General features: G+C 43.6%; 1 pseudogene; it reads left to right on the top strand.

The window, feature by feature from the left end:
• Positions 1-328: 328 nt before the first annotated feature.
• LOC129030015 (eukaryotic translation initiation factor 3 subunit J-like) lies at positions 329-9,281 on the top strand (annotated as a pseudogene).
• Positions 9,282-20,983: the final 11,702 nt, after the last annotated feature.

The raw sequence follows: 20,983 nt of genomic DNA on the forward strand, positions 1-20,983 counted from the left end.
CTGAAAACTCTCTCTTAAATCCTTACCCGCATGGAATGTTAATGAGAGAGAAGAAGAGGTGGGGGTAATCTACTTTAACACCTTATTATGTTACAGAAGAGAATGCTGAGGCCCAAAGAGACTGAATGTTCTACCCAAAGCCACACAGCAAGATAGGGAACCAGAGACCCCAACTTTTCTGATCCCGGGTAAGGGCTCTTACCATTGCATATCTCTTCCTGGGCTGAAGTATCTCAGGCCCAGCTGTGGAGGTGCAAGCAGATTGTGCCTAATTGACACAGCCCAAGAGTGACAGCCACCGTTTGTCACAAAGCAAAAATATCTCAAGATGCTGGAGCAGGAAAGTACTTCCCGTGCCGGCAGCCCACTGGTCCTGAAGCACCACATCCCCGAAAGAGGATACCCTTGTGTTCACCTTGTCGACAGGGAGCAGCCAGGTCTCTCTTTTGCTGTAATTGGGTTAGTCTTGTGGGTTGGCCCCCCTCTCAGTTGTCAAAAGAGATTATACAGAAATGTACTGCTGCACTGACCATAGCTCAGGCGCAGGCTGAGGCTGAAGCAGGAGGGAATTTTCAAATGCATTCGTTAATCACCCTAAGTACCTGCGTGCTGCCAGCTGCAATCAGTTTTGCTCCAAAAAGAGCTCAGAGGTTTCCCTGTAAACTGCAGCTTCCTCAGGAAGGTCCGGAAGCTGGTAAGGGTCTGTACTCACCTTGCCTGTATCCCCATGCCTGAAGGGTGCATGACATTAAATCACAAATTAAAAACCACTGTGACATGGGAGACCACAGAAGAAAGGAAAAAAGCTTTCTTCCTGTTTTTTGAATAAGGGGCCCTGCAGTTTCATTTTGCACTGGACCCCACAAATTACAAAAGTGGCCCTGACCCCAGCCCAGCAGTTTCTAACCTCTAATGAGTGAGAAGGGGAACATTCATTTTCTTAGAACCCCAGGGGAGTTGCTCTGGTTGAGTCCTGCACTGACCTAGGGTGGGGACCCAGGAAGCCCAACCGTGAGGCCCCTGCATTGGCACCTGAAGGCATCTGTGGACTCAAGTCTGTGAAGACCTCTGACAGTCCACTGTCAGAACCCAGAGGTTCTCCACTTCAGCAAGCAAAAAAAGTACCTGGAGAGCATGTTAGAAATGCAAACTCTGCCAGGTGTGGTGGCTCACACCTATAATCCCAGCACTTTGGGAGACTGAGATGGGCAGATCACTTAAGGTCAGGAGTTCAAGACCAGCCTGGCCAACATGGCAAAACCCTGTCTCTATTAAGAATACAAAAATTGGCCAGGCACAGTGGCTCATGCCTGTAATCCCAGCACTTTAGGAGACCGAGGCGGGCAGATAACAAGGTCAGGAGATCGAGACCATCCTGGCTAACACGGTGAAACACTGTCTCTACTAAAAATATAAAAAATTAGCCGGGCATGGTGGTGGCACCTGTAGTCCCAGCTACTCAGGAGACTGAGGCAGGAGAATGGCGTGAACCTGGGAGATGGAGCTTGCAGTGAGCCCAGATTATGCCACTGCACTCCAGCCTGGGTGACAGAGCGAGACTCCATCTAGAAAAATAAAAAATAAAAAAAAAAATACAATTAACTAGGCATGATGGCGGGTGCCTGTAGTGCCAACCACTCAGGAGGCTGAGGCAGGAGAATCACTTGAACCTGGGAGGTGGAGGTTGCAGTAAGCTGGGATCACACCACTGCACTCCAGCCTGGACAACAGACTCTGTCTCAAAAAAACAACAAAAAAAAGAGACCAGCCTGGCCAATATGGAGAAACCCTGTCTCTACTAATAATACAAAAATTAGCCAGGCATGGTGCTGCATGCCTGTAGTCCCAGCTACTTGGGAGACTGACGCAGAAGAATCGCTTGAACCCAGGAGGCGGAGGTTGCAGTGAGCTGAGATCATGCCACTGCACTCCAGCCTGGGCAACAGAGCAAGACTCCATCTCACAAAAAAAAAAAAAAAAAAAAAAGAAAGAAAAGAGAAATGGAAGCTCTCAGATCCTTGTTCCAGAGATTCTGACTTAGTAAGTCTGTGTGAGGGGAGTTGGAGGGGGATGGCTGAGATTTGCATTTCTAACTTCCTTCAGGTGCACCAAAAGATGAGGCTATAGTCTGTGGTCTACGCTTAGCATCACACTGGTAACCCCTTCGTTTCACAGATGAGGCAACAGGGACAAGGGATTGAGGTGCTCACCCAGTGAACTCAGTCCTCCTGGACAGGCATTGTGAAGGCCCACTCTGCACACTCAGGCAGCACCTCCCACTGTGTCATGCCAGCTCTTGGGGAGTCTGAGGAAGGATGTCATGAGTTAGAGTCATGGTCTGAAAGTTTCCATAAATGCTTGTAGAGACAATGTGTATCCTAGAACTGAATGCTCCCCTCCTTATGTCACCTTCTGACATATTAGGTAAGGCAAGCAGCACTGGGGAACAGAAAGATCACCCTTCATCTGCTTTGAGCCTCAGTTTCCTTAATAACAGCCAATATTCATTACACTTATCAGGCATTTCACATGCACTAATCCTCTCCACAAACCTATGGGATAGGTTCTATTATTATCCTCATTTTACAGAGAAGGAAACTGAGACTCAGAGTTTAGGTAATTTGAGTAGAGGCTACAAGATTCTGGCCCTCCTGGGGATGATATCACTATTGTAAAACCTAAGATCAGTGCTTGAGATATTTTGCAGATCCTGCACTTGATGGATCAGCTGGCATCACCCAGTTCAAAAAACTGGCTCATCTGGTCTTGTGGCCCCCGCCCAGGAACTGACTCAGCACAAGAGGACAGCTTTGACTCCTTATGATTTCATCTCTGACCCAACCAATCAGTACTCCTGATTCACTGGCCCCTGCCTATCATATTATCCTAAAATCTGCCATCCTCGAAGTTCAGGGAGACTGATTTGAATAATAATAAAATTCCAGTCTCTCATACAGCTGGCTCTGCATGAATTAAACTCTTTCTCTTTTGCAGTGCCCCTGTCTTGATAAATCAGCTCCGTCTAGGCAGCAGGCAAGGTGAACCTGTTGGGCGGTTACATTATCACTAATTAATAATTATCTAATTAATATTAAGACTATAAAAAGCAATTTTGTACTTCAATGAAAAACTGCATTTTCTGGTCCTGTTCATTGTCTTGGAGCTATTTTGCATCTCTTTGTAAATCATAGGTGACTGATAGATATGCAAACTGTATTACCTAGAAGAGATTCCTTTGATTTCTTTCCCTTGTGGAAAAACCAGTTTGCCTCCATTTGTAATTCAATCTCTTTGTCCATTTAAATTTGTGTTCCTTTGACTTTTTCCTTTGAAACAGTTATAATACCTGACTGGTTCCCTTGCTAATTAAGGAGAAAAATAAAATCTTCAACACATGTTCATTCTTGTATCTACATGAGAGTTATGTCTTTATCATTTTCTAAAAATTATTTCTTAAAAAAGTGATAAAGGTAGCTACTAGAACAAAAATAATACACACCTTTCAAATTATCACTAAAAACACAAACAATAATAAAGCAAAGATAATAGACCAACACATAATTGTCATATCAACATAATTGTCATATCAACATGACTTACTTGTTGATATGACAATCAGCTGCTAAAAGACATTCTCATATTTAATCACAAAGTAAAACCTAATGATAAAACAAAACGATTAAGAGAGGTTGTGGCCAGGTGCAGTGGCTCACACCTGTAATCCCAGCACTTTGGGAGGCCGAGGCAGGTGGATCATCTGAGGCCAGGAGTTCAAGACCACCCTGGCCAACAAGGGAAAACCCATCTCTACTAAAAATACAAAAATTAGCCAGGGGTAGTGGCGCATGCTTGTAATCCCGGCTACTCAAGAGGCTGAGGCAGGAGAATAGCTTGAACCTGGGAGGTGGAGGTTGCAGTGAGCCAAGCTGGCACCACTATACTCCAGCCTGGGTGACAGAGTGAGACCCTGTCTCAAAAAAAAAAAAAAAGAAAGAAAGAAAGAAAGAAAGTTTGAATACAAAAGGCTGAGAAAAATGTGTTTTCACCAAGCAAGTGTAAAAGTTTAGCAGCGATTAGGTGGAGCACAGTGGCTCACGCCTGTAATCCCAGCACTTTGGGAGGCCGAGGCAGGCTGATCACGAGGTCAGGAGATCGAGATCATTCTGGCTAACACAGTGAAACCCCATCTCTACTAAAAATACAAAAAAAAACTTAGCCTGGCATGGTGGCATGCACTTGTAATCCCAGCTACTTGGGAGGCTGAGGAAGGAGAATCGCTTGAACCTGGGGGTTGCAGTGAGCCAAGATCGCGCCACTGCACTCCAGCCTGGGTGACAGAGTGAGACTCCATCTCAAAAAAAAGAAAAAGTTTAGCAGAGATTGTGATCTTAATACTAGACTTGGGTGAATTCTGTTAAAAAAGAAAAATCATTAAATGAGACAATAGTTCTTTAATAATAACGTTGGGAAATTCACACAATTGATATTTTTATTAATTCTTATTAATATCTAAGTAACAAATAATACTTGGCAGCAGGCAAGGTGAACCTGTTTTGTGGTTACATTACCACTAATTAATAATTATCTAATTAATATTAAGACTATAAAGAACAATTTTGTACTGCTTTTTATAGAAACATACCAGTTAGGGAGTTTAATTTACCTCTCTTTTAGGCCATGGTCATAAGGTAGACCCAAATAACATATTTTTTCAATAGAGCTCCTTTTTATATATCAAATTTATAATCTAAAGACTAAAAATTTATTTTATTATGAGGTATCCATGGAACGTTTTCAAAATTAATTGACTGCACAGTAATTATGTCACAAAAACTTCAATAAATCCCAAAAGTAATTACATTGCAAAAGGAATAAAGACACCTCTCTCTCCCTCTCTCCACTGTCTGTCTCTCTCTTTTTCTCTAGGGTCTTACTCTTTCACCCAGGCTGGAGTGCATTGGTGATGATAGCTCACTACAACCTCAAAGTCCCAGGCTGAAGTGATCCTCCCACCTCAGCCTCTTGAGTAGCTGAGACTACAGGTGTGTGCTGGCGTATGCACCTCGATAATTTTTTTATTTTTAGTAAAGGTGAGGTCTAACTGTGTTGCCTAGGCTGGTCTCAAACTCCTGAGCTTGAGTGATCCTCCTGCCTTGGCCTCCCAAAGTACTGGGATTACAGGCATGAGCCATCATGCCTGGCCTGAGACACCATTCTCTAATCATGATGTAATAAAACTAAAAATTATTATAGAACCAGAAAACAAACAAACTTTACCACTTGGACTTTTTGTTTTTTCCTTTTTGAGACAGAGTCTCACTCTGTCACCCGGGCTGGAGTGCAATGGCGCGACCTCGGCTCACTGCAACCTCCACCTCCCAGGTTCAAGTGGTTCTCTTATCTCAAGCCTCCTGAGTAGCTGGGATTACAGGCGCCTGCCACCACACCTGGCTAATTTTTTGTATTTTTAGTAGAGATGGGATTCACCATGTTAGCCAGGATGGTCTCAATCTCCTGTCCTCATGATCCGCCCGCCTCAGTCTCCCAAAGTGCTAGGATTACAGGTGTAAGCCACAGTGTCCAGCCTACCACTTGGACTTTTATAACTCTCCCTGACTTAACACTAGGTCCAAAAAGGAAAAAGAAGGAGGAAGAGAAAAAAAAGAAAGTATAAAATATCTCAGTGAAGGAGATCAGAATATGGTACTTCAAAATACATAACTTTGGTATAAGGATTATTTTGAGCTGAAGCAGCAGACACAGGAAGAGCTCTCTGCCCTCCTCCTATCTGACTACAAGCAGGACATACATTTCCTTTCTGCAAAGAAAATTCCCATTTGTAAAGTTCCCCCCACCCATACCAGGAAGAGGAGAATGGAAAATTAATGTTACCTCTAGAGATAGCACTAAACAACCCTTATCTGCCATTAGTTTCTCCCAGACTTTTTCTCATCACCTTCCTACAATTTAACCCCTTAGAAGCCCAAGGCTTCTTTTTCTTTTCTAGTCATTTCTCCTTAGTTTATCACTTTATGTTAAAATGGTATATATGCCTTCAAATCCAATCATCTCTTTGGATTTTTCACTTGTTGTCTGTGAAGCCTGGCGCATGTACAAATATTAACATGATAAAGTTGTATGCCTTGGCCGGGCGCGGTGGCTCACGCCTGTAATCCCAGCACTTTGGGAGGCTGAGGCTGGTGGATCACAAGGTCAGGAGATCAAGACCATCCTGGCTGACACGGTGAAACCCTGTCTCTACTAAAAATACAAAAAAATTAGCCGGGTGTAGTGGCAGGCACCTGTAGTCCCAGCTACTTGGGAGGCTGAGACAGGAGAATGGTGTGAACCCAGGAGGTGGAGCTTGCAGTGAGCCGAGATCGTGCCACTGCACTCCAGCCTGGGTGACTGAGCAAGACTCCATCTCAAAAAAAAAAAAAAAAAAAAAAGGCTGTATGGTTTTTCTCCTGTGAATGTGACTCTTGACAGGTCGCTAGGTACTAAAACTGAGAGGGTAGAGGAAAAGCTTTTTTCTCCCCTAAGTAGACAATAATGTTAGTGAAAACTGTATATATCAGAACCCATAGACTATAGCTAAAACAGTTTGTAGAGGAGAAAAACTATGTTAAAAATACTTTTTTTTTTTTGAGACGGAGTCTCACTCTGTCGCCCAGGCTGGAGTGCAGTGGCATGATCTCAGCTCACTGCAACCTCTGCCTCCTGGGTTTAAGTGATTCTCCTTCCTCAGCCTCCCAAGTAGCTGGAACTACAGGCACGTGCCACCACACCCTGCTAATTTTTTTGTATTTTTAGTAGAGATGGGGTTTCACCGTGTTAGCCAGGATGGTCTCGATCTCCTGACCTCATGATTCGCCTGCCTCAGCCTCCCAAAGTGCTGGGATTACAGGCATGAGCCACCACACCCGGCTGTTAAAAATAATTTTAATCAAAATAATAAAATTCATTTAACAAAAAAAACTCAAGAAAGTTATAGGGGGAGGGGAAGAAAATCGTTCCTAAGGAAAGCAAGAGGAAGAAATTAATAAAGGATAAACAAATGAATTACAAAACATAAAAATTAGCACTAATAAATAAATCTATGAGTTAGTTCTTCAAAAAGGCCAAGAAAGGAAGAAAGAAAACAAGAAAAAGAAACAACATCCCAAAAGAAAACTAAACAAAAGATATAAACAATTCATAGAAAATAACATACAGAGGGCTCTTAAACATATACAAGGATGCATAACCTTATTCATCAAAAGAGATGATGAAATTTAAAAAATAATAAACAAGCATATGAAAAGCCGCTGAACATCCCTAGCCATCAGGGAAATGCCAGTCACAACCATTGAGGGCCCTTGCCAGCCAACGAGAGCAAATCCAGCATTTCACCTCTCACCTCTGCAGCGCTAACTCTTCCCTTCAGGCCCAGCCATACCTGGCTTCAGATGGCAGCAGTGATGATAGGTGGGAGGACTTGGACTCTTGGGACATGGACTCATTCTCTGTGGAGTGTGGAGGGCACTGGCACTACAAGGTAGGGGACCACTGGGAAGGAGAAGATGAAGACATCAAGGATAACTGGGATGATGATGATATGTCAGGGGCAGGGAAGGAAGGAAGCAGAAGCAAAACCAGAAGTAAAAATTTCAGGCCGGGCCTGGTAGCTCACGCCTGTAATCCCAGCACGTTGGGAGGCCAAGGCGGGAGGATTGCTTGAGCCCAGGAGTTCAAGACCATCCTAGACAACATGGCAAAATCCTGTCTCTACAAAAATACAAATATTAGCTGGGTGTGGAGGTGCACACCTATGGTCCCAGCTACTCAGGAGGCTGAGATGGAAGGATTGATCACTTGAGCCCAGGAGGATCACTTGAGTCTAGGAGGTCAAGGCTGCAGTGAGCCGAGATGGTGCCACTGCACTTCGGCCTGGGCGACAGAGTAAGACCCTGTCTCAAAAAAAAAAAGAAGTAAAATTTTCAGAAAAGAAAAAAATAACAGAGAAGATACTCTAACCTTAATAAAGTCATCACCCAGTGCACATGGCAAGTCAGTATGCCGAGACACCAGGCTGCGGCAGAGGAAGAGGTTTAATCATAGGACAGCCAAATGGGATCTCAAATCTCCCTGAGGAGTTTGGGGCTAGGGTTTTTAAGGATTTTGGAGTGGGCTCAAGTGTGGAGATTGTTTGGCTGAATGCAGGGTGAAGTGATGAGACACGGAGGTAAGGAGAGTGTATTATTGTGCTGATTCAGTTCCTCCGTGGGGGTCTTTAAATTGGTTGGCATTACTGTTTTGCTGGAATTCAGAATCTGCTTAAGCAATTTTTAAACAAAAGTCTTAACACCGGAAAAGGAACATTGGGGATGTAAATGGTAAGCGTCTAGTGCTACATAAGTGACTTAAGGTTACAAAGAAGTGAGTCAAAGCGCAGCCTGATTAATGCTTAATTTTTTTTTTTTTTTTTTTTTTGAGACGGAGTTTCAGTCTTGTTGCCCAGGCTAGAGTGCAATGGTACAGTCTTGGCTCACTACAACTTCTGCCTCCCAGGTTCAAACAATTCTCCTGTCTCATCCTCCCAAGCAGCTGGGATTACAGGTGCCCGCCACTGCACCCGGCTAATTTTTGTATTTTTTTGGTGCAGACAGGGTTTCACTATGTTGGCCAGGCTGGTCTCGAACTCCTGACCTCAGGTGATCCACTTGCCTTAGCTTCACCAAAGTGCTGGGATTACAGACATGAACCACCACACCCGGCAATGCTTAATTATAACTATATTTCTGGCCAAAATTCTTGTTAACCCTGTAAGGATGGCTTCAATAAAAGACAAAGAATGGCAACAGAAGAAAAGATAATAAGAAATCAAGAAAAGGTTAGAAGAACGTGAAAAACCTAAAGTGCTAACACCAGAAAAAATAGCAGATAAATTGCAACTAAAGAAATCACAGAAAAAGTCAGATCTCGAATTAGCAAAATAAACCTTTGGTGTTAATAATACAGTTTATGAAATAGATAGCTACGAGCCTCTTTAAGAGATAACTTCAGAGTTTGGAAAGTTACTAAAGACAAAAATTACACAGCATGAAAAGTGACTATATTATACCAGTTTTTTAAAGCCTCAGTTTGAGATGAGTGTATTTCATCAGAAATTGATGACTTGCAGTGAAAAACAGAAGCAAGAAAAACAAAGTAAAGCCAAAAAGAAGAAAGGTGTGTTTCCCAGAGGGAGATTAAAGGCTACCATGAGAGACAATCTGTGTGGTGGTTATGGTGGAGGATAGACAGTACAAGACTTCATGTGACATTTTACCTTAAATAACAAAACCCAGAAAAACCACAATGAGATCTCATTTCGTGCCCACTAGAGTAGCTATTACTGGGGCTCAGAACAAAATATCTCCAATTATGGTGCTTTAGCATTGTAGGGGCCAAGGGGAACCCACTGGCCCTTTGAAGATTTCCCTTGGTCCTCTGAAGATTCACCAAAAAATCACTGATATGAGGCAGATTAATAGAAGAAAAGGCATGCACATTTATTTAACATGTCTACATGGGAGCTGTTAGCATGAAGACCCAAAGATACAAGGACAATTATCATTTTTATGCTTAGATTTTAAAAAGTATGGACAGCTGTATAGAAATATGATTGGACAAGAGGGTATGATCTAAATAAGTGGGAAAACCCATCAAGGCCTGTCTGTCTAGATTTTTCTTGGCCTCTGACCACTTATTCCTTCCTTCTGAGTATGAGACAGAGCCCTGTCTGGAATGGGACTCTTATGACCTACAGTCAAACAAGGTAGGTCAGGGTAATTTCTTATTTTATTTTAATTTTTAAAATAGAGATGGGGTCTTGTTATGTTGCCCAGGCTGGTCTCGAACTCCTGGCCTCAAGGAATCCTCCTACCTCAGCCTCCCAAACTGCTTGGATTACAGGTGTTAGCCACCACGCCTGGCCCAGATAATTTATGTCCAGTTTTTACATGGAAAGGTGGAGGAAATTAGAGTAATATTTAGATAATTTACATATTATCTAATTATTTTGGTGATAATTGGAGTAAATTAGAGTAATATTTTTAGGTTTTATGACTAGCTCTGGGGGAAAAGGGTTCTGGTTTCAATGACCTCCCTTAGGGAAGAGGGATTCTAGTTGCTATGGCTGGCCTCTGGGGAGAATGGGACTGAGAGACAGGAGAGCATGACAAGGTCAGAGGAAACTTTTTGTTTCTGAGGCTGCTGCTGATATAGGAGTTAAGAAGAAATTACTTAGGCAGATAGTGAGGGTGCAGGAGACCACAGTAAGGTTTTCCTTTTAATGAAAAGCAGCCCCCAAATCGTTCTCTTTTCTAACGAAGAGCAACCTGTAAAATCGAGCTGCAGACATAGACGAGCTGGAAGCTTGTACAGGTGAATGCTAGCAGTCGTGCTAATAGGAAAAGGCTACCTGGGACTAGCCATGTTCAAAATGGCGGCTTCTCTTTGCCAAACCATGTGTACAGTAAGGAAAAGACAATATGGCACCAGCCAGGGAAAGACTCCATTTGCATAATAAAATAAGGGTGGGGTGACCAGCCTTCCCCTTGAGCTATGCAAACATCACACCTGGTCCAACCAATCTGTGGGCCCTACGTAAATCAGACACCACCTCCTCAAGCCTGCCTATAAAATCTGGCTCAGTCCCCCATGGGCTGACTTTTCCCTTTCGGATATCCCCTCTTCCTCACCAGAGAAAGAGCTGCTCTCCCTTCTCTTTCTTTTGCCTATTGAACCTCTGCTCCTAAACTCACACTTCGTGTGTATCTGTGTCCTTTATCTTCTTGACACCAGACAACAGACCCCAGGTATTTACCCCAGACAACAATGCCCCTTCACTGCTAAGGTCTTCTTCTTGGGGTATTGTTTTCTGAGTCCCAACAGCATGGCAAGTACTTTGAACTAAAAGAGCTTGGAAGGATCTCAGAAGCAAGATCTCTCTGACCTTCTTCCGTCCTCCTGTCTCCCACCCTTCTTTCTCCTCATAGAAACAAGAATTCTTCTAAGGTGAGTCATAGAAACCAGAGACCCTCTCTCCAAAAGCAAGCCATAAAACCTAGAAAGGTCACTCTCTCCCTTCTCCCTTGAAGGCCCTTATTTCAGGGGTGTCTTGCCCCACACCTGGGAAGGGTAGAGTGATGCTCCACAGAGAGGCCAAGATGAATCTAGACAAGCCTTGCTGGGTTTTCCCCCTCAGTCTATTCCTATTCGCTTGTACCTCTTTGTCCAATCAATTTCTATAAGACAGTCCCTTCTTAACCAAACCTAAGCAAAAAATAAATGGTTTTCCCTAAGTTGTTGGGCCTTCATTTCTGAAGGCTCCTGTGTCACATAAAACTTTGATTAAATAAATTCGTTATGCTTTTCTCTTGTTAACCTGTCTTTTGTTATCAGAGTATTGGCCATGTGCCTTATGATGGGTGAGGAAAAGTATCACACCTTTCTGCCCCTACAATATAATAAAAAATGTTTAAAAACCCAAGTGTTGGCAAAAATATGGAGAAATTGCAACCCTCATATTGCTGGTGGAAAGGTAAAATGGTGCAGCTGCTTTGGAAAACAGTTCGGCAGTTCCTCAAAAGATTAAACATAGAGTTACTATTGGATCCATCAATTCCACTCCTAGGTCCGTGGCTAAAAGAATTGAAAACATATGTTCACACAAAAATTTGTACCTGAATGTTTATTAGTAATATTATTCATTATAACGAAAAAGTAGAAACAACCCAAATGTCCACCAACTGATGAATGGATAAACAAAATATAGTATACAATGGAGTATAATTCAGCAATAAAAAGAAATGAAGTATTGATGCATGCTAGAATGGATAGACCTTGACAACATTAGGCAAAGTGAAAGAAGTCAGTCACAAAAGATGATCACATAATGAATAATTCAATTTATATGAAATGTCCAGAATAGGCAAATCTATAGAGGCAAGAACAGATTAGCAAGCTTAGGAATAGGCAATGGGAAAATGGAAAATGACAGTTAATTGGTATGAGGTTTCTTTTGAGGGTAATGAAAATGTTCTACAATTGGCTGGGCACAGTGGCTCACATCTGTAATCCCAGCACTTTGGGAGGCCAAGGCAGGCAGATCATGAGGTCAGCAGTTTCAGACCAGCCTGGCCAACATGGTGAAACCCTGTCTCTACTAAAAATACAAAAATCAGCCAGGCGTGGTGGCGGGCACCTGTAATCCCAGCTACTCCGGAGACTGAGGCAGGAGAATGGCATGAACTCGGGAGGTGCAGGTTGCAGACTCTGTCTCAAAAAAAAAAAAAAAAAGAAAGAAAGACAAAAAAGAAAAAGTTCTACAATTAATCCTAGTGATGGTCACATAAATTTACCAAGAATATACCAAAAACCATTGAATTGTACACTCTAAATGAGTTAATTGTATAATATGTGAATCATATGTCAAGCTGTCATTTAAAAAAAAAACCCAAAGCCCAAAGCTATATAGCACCTTTTTTTTTTTTTTTTTTTTTTTTTTGAGGCAGAGTCTTGCTCTGTTGCCAGGCTGGAGTGCAGTAGTGCAATCTAGGCTCACTGCAATCTCCCCTTCCCAGGTTCAAGCGATTCTCCTGCCTCAGCCTCCCGAGTAGCTGGGACTACAGGAGCATACCACCACATCCGACTAATTTTTTTGTGTGTTTTTAGTAGAGACAAGGTTTCACCATGTTGGCCAGGCTGGTCTCGAACTCCTGACCTCGTGATCTGCCTGCCTAGGCCTCCCAAAGTGCTGGGATTACAGGCATGAGCCACCATGCTTGGCTGAGATAGAACCTTTTTAATGGTTAGGAAATCCCACCACCCTTATGTTCAGAGAAAACGCTAACTACAAAGGACCACCTCACCTGACATGTCCAAGATGAGACTTGCTTCCACTCTTCCTCAATGACTCCCTTGTTTTATCAAAATGCAAGTTTGGGCTGGGCACAGTGGTTCATGCCTGTAATCCCACCATTTTGGGAAGTCTGGGTGGGTGGATCACCTGAGGTCAGGAGTTTGAGACCAGCCTGGCCAACATGGTGAAACCCTCTCCCTACTTAAAATACAAAAATCAGCTGGGCATGCTGGTGGGCGCCTGTAGTCCCAGCTACTCGGGAGGCTGAGGCAAGAGAATCACTTGAACCCAGGAGGCAGAGGTTGCAGTGAGCCAAGATGGCACCACTGCACTCCAGCCTGGGTGAAAGAGCGAGATTCCATCTCAAAAAAAAAAAAAAAAAAAAATGCAAGTTTGTTTCCTCTTTTTTGAGACCTTTCTCATTAATGAGTGTTCTTCCTATTGCACTACCCAAAGTCAAATGGTCTTCACTAATGGGTATATTTTGTCCCAGATGTTATTTAGAGGGTGCTCTTTGCAAGGATTGGTAAGATTTTGAAAACTAGATAATTAATGGAATTGTCAGTGGTCTTACCTTGGGATCATGGGTCTGAATAAATTGGTGTTGAGTATTGAGTTTTGATAGTGTATGAAGCACATCATAGCTTCTGGCATGACTGGTCTGGCACAGTCAATCTGTTCTGTGAGTCAGGATATGCTTGGCAAGTTGTGGTTTCTGTTCCAATACTCAACAGTCAGCATTTAGACTAGTACCTGGTTCATGGTAGGTGCTCAATACATATTTACTTAAAGAATAATAAATCGGCCAGGTGCGGTGGCTCATGTTTGTAATCCCAGCACTTTGGGAGACTGAGACGGGCAGATCACTTGAGGCCAGGAGTTCGAGACCAGCCTGGCCAACATGGTGAAACCCCATCTCTACTAAAAATACAAAAAATTAGCCGCGCGTGGTGGCGGGGGCCTGTAATCTCACCTACTCGAGAGGCTGAGGCAGGAGAATCACTTGAACCCGGAAGGCGGAGGTTGCAGTGAGCCAAGTTTGCGCCATTGCACTCCAGCCTGGGCAACAAGAGCAAAACTCTGTCTCAAAAAAAAAAAAAAATCAATATATAGTTGGCAGCAGACCAAAAATAGTTCACCTTCTTTGTTAGTTACAGTTTGGCAAAATCTATATGAAAATACAGGCACACATACCTTTGACCTAGCAGTTCCACTTCTGGGAATTAATTCCACAGAAATTTGCATATTGCAAAGAACCACCTGATAAGGTTACTCACTGCAATATTGTTTGCAATCACAAAAGAACAGATGTCTCAGACATCTCCATTAGTAACAGACTGCTTAATTCAACCATGGTGCACACATACAATGGAATAAGATGCAGGTGTAAAAAGAATGAGCAAGTTCTCATGATACAGAAGGTCTCCAAGATATATTCACTCAGTTTCAACCATAACTGCTTTGTTCCTCATAGCAAGTTCCTTCCGCTCCACGTGGAGGGTTTGAAGGCTTTGAAGGTTCAAATCCAGATATCTGGATTCAAAGCAGAGGAAACCTGGCTCACTCTCTCACTTTCTTCAGGCCTTGGCAAATCTTTCACTGACCACTATAGGAGAATAAAAACAATTTTTTCTTCAACGCTCATAGGTTTTTGATTGGAAAAGACCCTTGTAGCAAAAGACGAGATAAAAACAAACTGAAGTTTAACATGTATATTTAATGTATACATGGAACACACCCAGAGAATGAGTAGTTCTCAAAGAGGTGGCTTTGAATTCTAGCTTATGTGGCATTGTCAACAAAGAACAATGAATATTTAGAGAAGTGACAAGGCAAAGGAAAAGGATTTTGAGTCTCTAGGGGCAGCAACTTGTGAGAAAGCCAATAAATGGCAGATACAGCCTGGCTAGTAAGGCCTGTTCATGTGGCTTCCTCTGGTGCCATCTCCAGGCTGATAAGGGTTCAAAGTTAGACCTTCAGGGCTAATCTTTGTTTTCCCTGGAAAAAGCGTAGCAGGGTAGGATACCTTTTGCCTTTGTAAATCTATGTCCTGCTTTTAGGCAAATGGAAGGAGGGCAGAGAGCTTTCCTGCATCTGCTTCTTCTTAATTGTCTTTAGCTCAAAAATCCTTCTATCTTGGGGTGGCATATTCTGGTCTCCCACACCACCCTATCATAAAATACCCACATCCCATTCATCACCACCCTCGCCACACACACATGCATGCATGCACACACATCTATCCCCTTACCCTGTTTTGCTCCACAGCACTTACCACTTATCACTATATATCACTTGTTTATTTATATCCCACAAAATTGTAAGCGTGGCCAGCGCAGTGGCTCACACTTGTAATGCTAGCACTTTGGGAGGGCAAGGAGGGAGGATTGCTTGAGCCCAGGAGTTTGAGACCAGCCTAGGCAACATGGTGAGACCCCGTCTCTACAGAAAATTTAAAAACTGGCTGGGGGTAGTGGTGGGTGCCTGTAGTCCCACCTACTTGGAAGGCTGAGGCAGAAGGATCACTTGCGCCCAGGAGGTCGAGGCTGAAACAAGCGGTGTTCACATCACTGCACTCCAGCCTGGGTGACAGAGCAAGACCTTGTCTTGGAAAAAAAAAAATTTAAAAAATGTAAGCCCCAGGAGGGCAAGAAATGTATTTGTTTTGTTCACTACCAAATTCCAAATGCCTAAAAGAGTGCTTGACACATAGTAGGTGCTCAGTAAGTGTTTCCTGAACAAATGAAAACAGTAAATGAAAAAATCCAGAGGCATTTGAGCCCAGCCTCAAAACACTGGGCTGACTATCCTTATAAATGCTTCTATGTGCATGAAATGTCTTTAAAAGGTTACAGAAGCAATAGGTCATGCTGGTTGCCTGTAGGAAGGTGAACTTGGTGGCTGGGGGACAGAATAGAAGGGAGGCTTTTCATTATACAGTATTCTATTTGTAGATTATTATGCAAAAAATAGAACTTAAAAGTAAAAAGGAAAGCTTCTGTATCATTCCTTTTTTATATCTCCATAGTATGCTGTCCTGTGGATGTACTAGGAGTCATTTCATCAATCCTATTTTAATGGGCAAGTTAGTTATTTCCAAACTTTTGCTATTGCAGATAAGGTAGTCTGGATATTTACTTTTCACGTCATAATAAATAGGACACTGAGGTCTTTTTATAACCCCTTAACTTTGGTTATAAATCTTTGCAGTTGAAAATGTAACCAACATCCCCAAGTAAACAAAAGTTTACTGCAGTTAAGTCCATTTGCATTTGGTGGCTGGGAGTGGGGCAGCCTCAGGAAGCAGAAGCTCCTGGGAAAGGGATAATTTAATTAGCATTCTTGCAATCTCATCGGTAAACTCACCCAATCCCTAAGCCTGTATTCTGATAATTTATCAGGATAGGGCTGTCTTACAAAGGAGGGCAAAAAAACAAAACAACAAACTTCTAACCAAGATGTGACTCACGCCTGTAATCCCAGCACTTTGGGAGACCAAGGCAGGTGGATTGCTTGAGCCCGGGAGTTCAAGACCAGCCTGAGCAACATGGCAAAACCACATCTCTACTAAAATACAAAAAATGAGCCAGGCATGGTGGCACACACCTGTAGTCCCAGCTACCCAGGAGGCTGAGACGGGAAAATCACCTAAGCCCAGAAAGTTGAGGCTGCAGTGAGCTGTGATTTCACCACTGCAATCTAGCCTGGGCAAGGGGAGTGAGACCCTGTCTCAAAAACAAACAAACAAACAAAAAGTGAAGACAGTTCAGTATTCCTAATTCATACAATGGAAAAGATCTGAACTGAAAATTGAGAATCCTGGTTCTGCTACCGAGAAGCAGGGTGACCTTGAGGAAATCACTTCTCTTCTCTGGGCCTCCAACACCAGGTCTGTGGAATGCAGCCTTTGTCTCCCTCCCTCTCACTGGAGACTCAAACATTATGTTGGGTGACTTGAGGCAGCTGCTGAATGGTAGCAGATCTGCCACGGCTGTCACTTTGTGGGGGTTCTGTAGGTAAATAGGGCACTGTGTTGGAAGAGAAAAACAGAGAAGCAGCTGCCTTCTTTTCCAGAAATGACACCAATAGCCTGCAACTACTCAGGCTGATGGGCATGCAGCAGCCCCGATGACTCCAGAGATGCGGGGGCAGGGAGCAGAGCATCTGAAACAGGGACATCAGGACCCAGTGACTGCTCTGGTATGACTCAGGGAGGCTGTCAGGGTTGAGCTCTCTGCCAGGGACCCAGAGTGTCCCAGGAGGCCGTCCCTTCTGAAGAATCTGACAAAGGCCCAGGCTTCTGGGAATGACTCTGCCCTGTTCTCCTGCCTAACCTGAAAACAGACTCTGGGGAGAAGGAAGCTGATTGACACAATTTCATCACCCCCAACACTTGCAAGTGCAAACAGAGGCCACATACATTCTTATTCTTTGGATCTGTAATCAGATCCTCATTTGGTAAAAAAATATGAAGTTGCGGCCAGGCCTAACACTTTTGGAGGCCGAGGTGGGTGGATCACCTGAGGTCAGGAGTTCGAGACCAGCCTGGCCAACATGGAGAAACCCTGTCTCTACTAAAAATACAAAAATTAGCTGGGCATGGTGGCAGGCGCCTGTAATCCCAGCTACTCGGGAGGCTGAGGCAGGAGAATTGCTTGAACCCGGGAGGGGAGGTTGCAGTGAGCTGAGATCACACCACTGCACTCCAGCGAGACTCCGTCTCAAAAAAAAAAAAAAAAAAAAAAAAAGAAGTTGCATTCAACCTCTTCAAGTTATGAATTTAATGAAAATAATTTTTACAGTTTCATCAGCATTAAAATCTCATTAAAAAAGCATCTGTGGCTGGGCATTGTGACTCACACCTGTAATCCCAACACTTTGGGAGGCTGTGATGACAGCTCACTGCACTCCAGCCTGGGAAGCAGCAGAATCACTTGAGGCCAGGAGCTGAAGACCAGACTGGGCAACATAGCTGGACCTCATCTCTACAAAAGATAAAAAATTAGCCGTGTGAGGTGTATGAACTTGTAGTCTTAGCTTGGGAGGCTGAGGCAGGAGATTTGCTTGAGCCCAAGAGTTCCAGGCTGCAGTGAGCTATGATAATGCCACTGTACTCTAGCCTGGGCAATAGAGCAAGACCCTGGCTCAAAAATGGAAGGAAGGAAGGAAGGGAGGGAGGGAGGGAGGGAGGGAAGGAGGGAAGGGAAAAGAAAAAGAATTTGTGAAGTTCTCTTGCTTACAAATTTCATGAGAGACCTCGACAGAAAACTGTTCATTTTCAGTGTTGCCAGTTTTAAAAAATTTAAGCTGATGCCCTTCTGAATACTTTTCCTTTTTTGGCTTTTTTTTTTTGAGCTCCACTGTCATATTTTCTAAATTGATCCCAACTCAACTTGTATTCATTCCTAGTGATCTAAGAGTTTACAAAATAAAGTTGTTTTTCTTCTAAAACATTCAACTTTTTTTTGTTTTGAGACAGTGTCTTTCTCTGTTGCCCAGGCTGGAGTGTAGTGGTATGATCACAGTTCACTGCACTCCATCCTGGGCAACAGTAGCCTCGACCTCCCAAACTTAAGCAATCTTCCCACCTAAGCCTTCCAAGTAGCTGGGACTACAGGTGCTCACTACCACACCCAGCTAATTTTTTGAGCTCTCTCTGTGGCTCTTTCCCCAGCTCCACCAGGGGTCTCACTATGTTGCCCAGACTGGTCTCAAACTCCTGGGCTCAAGTGATCCTCTCACCTTAGCCTCCCAAGGTGCTGGGATTACAGGCATGAGCCACCATGCCTGACCAAATTATTAATATTACAAAGCAAAATACAAAAATTTAATTAGTAAATTTAAAAAATAAAGTTATTTAAGGCTAAATTTTTTTATACTTGATAATTAAATCTTATTCAATATTATTATAAAAGTAAAACTTCAGCCAGGCGCAGTGGCTCACGCCTGTAATCCCAAAACTTTGGGAGGCCAAGGCGGGTGGATCATGAGGTCAAGAGATTGGGACCATCCTGGCCAACATGGTGAAACCTCATCTGCACTAAAAATACAAAAATTAGCTGGGCGTGGTGGTGCGTGCCTGTAGTTCCAGCTACTCGGGAGGCTGAGGCAGGAGATCCACTTGAACCAGGGAAGCAGAGGTTTCAGTGAGCCAAGATCGTGCCACCGCACTCCAGCCTGGCAACGGAGCGAGACTCCATCTCAAAATAAATAAATAAAACTTCACAATTCTGGGTTTTAATGTCTGTTTAATAAGCAAAACAAAGAATCTGTATCATGCTTCAAATATCTTACAACTACATGTATATAAATGTAAGAAAATATGAATTCTTTTTTTTTTCTTTTTTTTAAGACAGGGTCTCACTCTCTCACTCAGGCTGGAGTACAGTGGTGTGATCATGGCTCTCCACCTCCCAGGCTCAAGCGATTCTCCCACCTCAGGTTCCCGAGTAGCTGGGACCACAGGTGCGCACTATTACACCTGGCTAATTTTTTGTATTTTTGGTAGAGACAGGGTTTCACCATGTTGCCCAGGCTGGTCTTGAACTCCTGAGCTCAAGCGATTCACCCGCCTTGGCCTCCCAAAGTACTAGAATTACACATGGGAGCCACTGTGCCTTGCCAAAAAATTTCAATTCTTCAGCCGGGCAAAATGTTCCCCAGGCACTGTGGCATATTGTTACATAATGGTCCCCAACACGTCTTGCCTCCCTGCATCCAGCCCCTTTGCAATATAATTTTTGCCATGTTTCTCATGGAGACATAGAGCTTATATCCTTCCAATCCCTGGATCTGGGCATACCTTAAGGCTTCATTTGCTCCATAGACTGAGACAGAAGTAACATGGTGCAACTCCCACAGCTAGGCCTTAATTACATTACACATTTCTGCCATTATGTGAAAATGCCCAGTCCTTTCCTAAAGGAGGAAAGGCTATTTGAAGGAGAACTAGGGCGCCCCAGCCAATAGCCAGCATAAATATCAAGCACATAAACAAAGCCATCTGGGAACATCCAGTGCCAGCTGAGCTGCTGGCTGACTGCAGCTGTATAAGTGACCCCAAAGGAGATCAGCAGAAAAATTGCCCAGCTGAGCCCAACCTAGAACTATGAGCAAATAAATTTTTGTCGTTTTAAGCCACCTGGTTTCGGTGTGGTTTGTTATGCAGGAATAGATAACTGACACAGCCACCACGTGCGACTCCTGTAAACACTAAGCTAATTTGTGAATGCCTCCAGAATCATGAATTAGGACAAATTAAGAAAAAAATAGGCCCTTGGCACTATTGAGAAATAATATTTGGTTATGCCAGGACCTCTTGAATTCGTGCTCTCTGAGAGAAGGGACACACATATGAGGCAATTACATTCCTTCTCCCTCCAAAGCAGTGTCTGTCTCCAGTGTCAGCAGGGGCACAACCTGTAGACCTTCACAGTGTTTGGGCTCAGCAGCCTTTTGTTTTGAGAACATAGGAGGGAAATGTGGAGACTGAGGGTGTTCATCTCATGCATCGGTGTTCACGATTACGGGTCACACTGTGCCAGTGATATGGCCAGGATCCCAGGTGACAAAAGCTCCCATGTGGTCTTCAATAAATTTAATTTTTGTGTTTGTGACATGCAAGGCCCTCCAAAGGGTAGAGGGCCTCTTGCCTGGTCTAAGGACAATATTGCACTGGCCCCAGGTTCCCGGAAATGATTGAGGCCTTGCTTGGGGATTTGTCTATGAACAGTGACTAAGAAAAAGCACTAATGGCTATTCCAACTTGATGTCTATCTCTCTCATTTTTTTTTTTTTTTTTTTGAGATGGAGTCTCACTCTGTCACGACCAAGCTGGAGTCCAGTGGTGCGATCTCGGCTCACCACAACCTCTGCCTCCTGGGTTCAAGAGATTCTCCTGCCTCACCCTCCTTAGTAGCTGGGATTACAGGCACACAGCACCATGCCCGGCTAATTTTTCTATTTTTAGTAGAGACGGGGTTTCGCCATGTTAGTCAGGCTGGTCTCGAACTCCTGACTTCATGATCTGCCCACCTCGGCCTCCCAAAGTGCTGGGATTACAGGTGTGAGACACCACACCCAGCCGATGCCTATCTC

Source organism: Pongo pygmaeus, chromosome 12, assembly GCF_028885625.2.
Source record: "Pongo pygmaeus isolate AG05252 chromosome 12, NHGRI_mPonPyg2-v2.0_pri, whole genome shotgun sequence".
NCBI classification, from domain to species: Eukaryota; Metazoa; Chordata; class Mammalia; order Primates; family Hominidae; genus Pongo; species Pongo pygmaeus.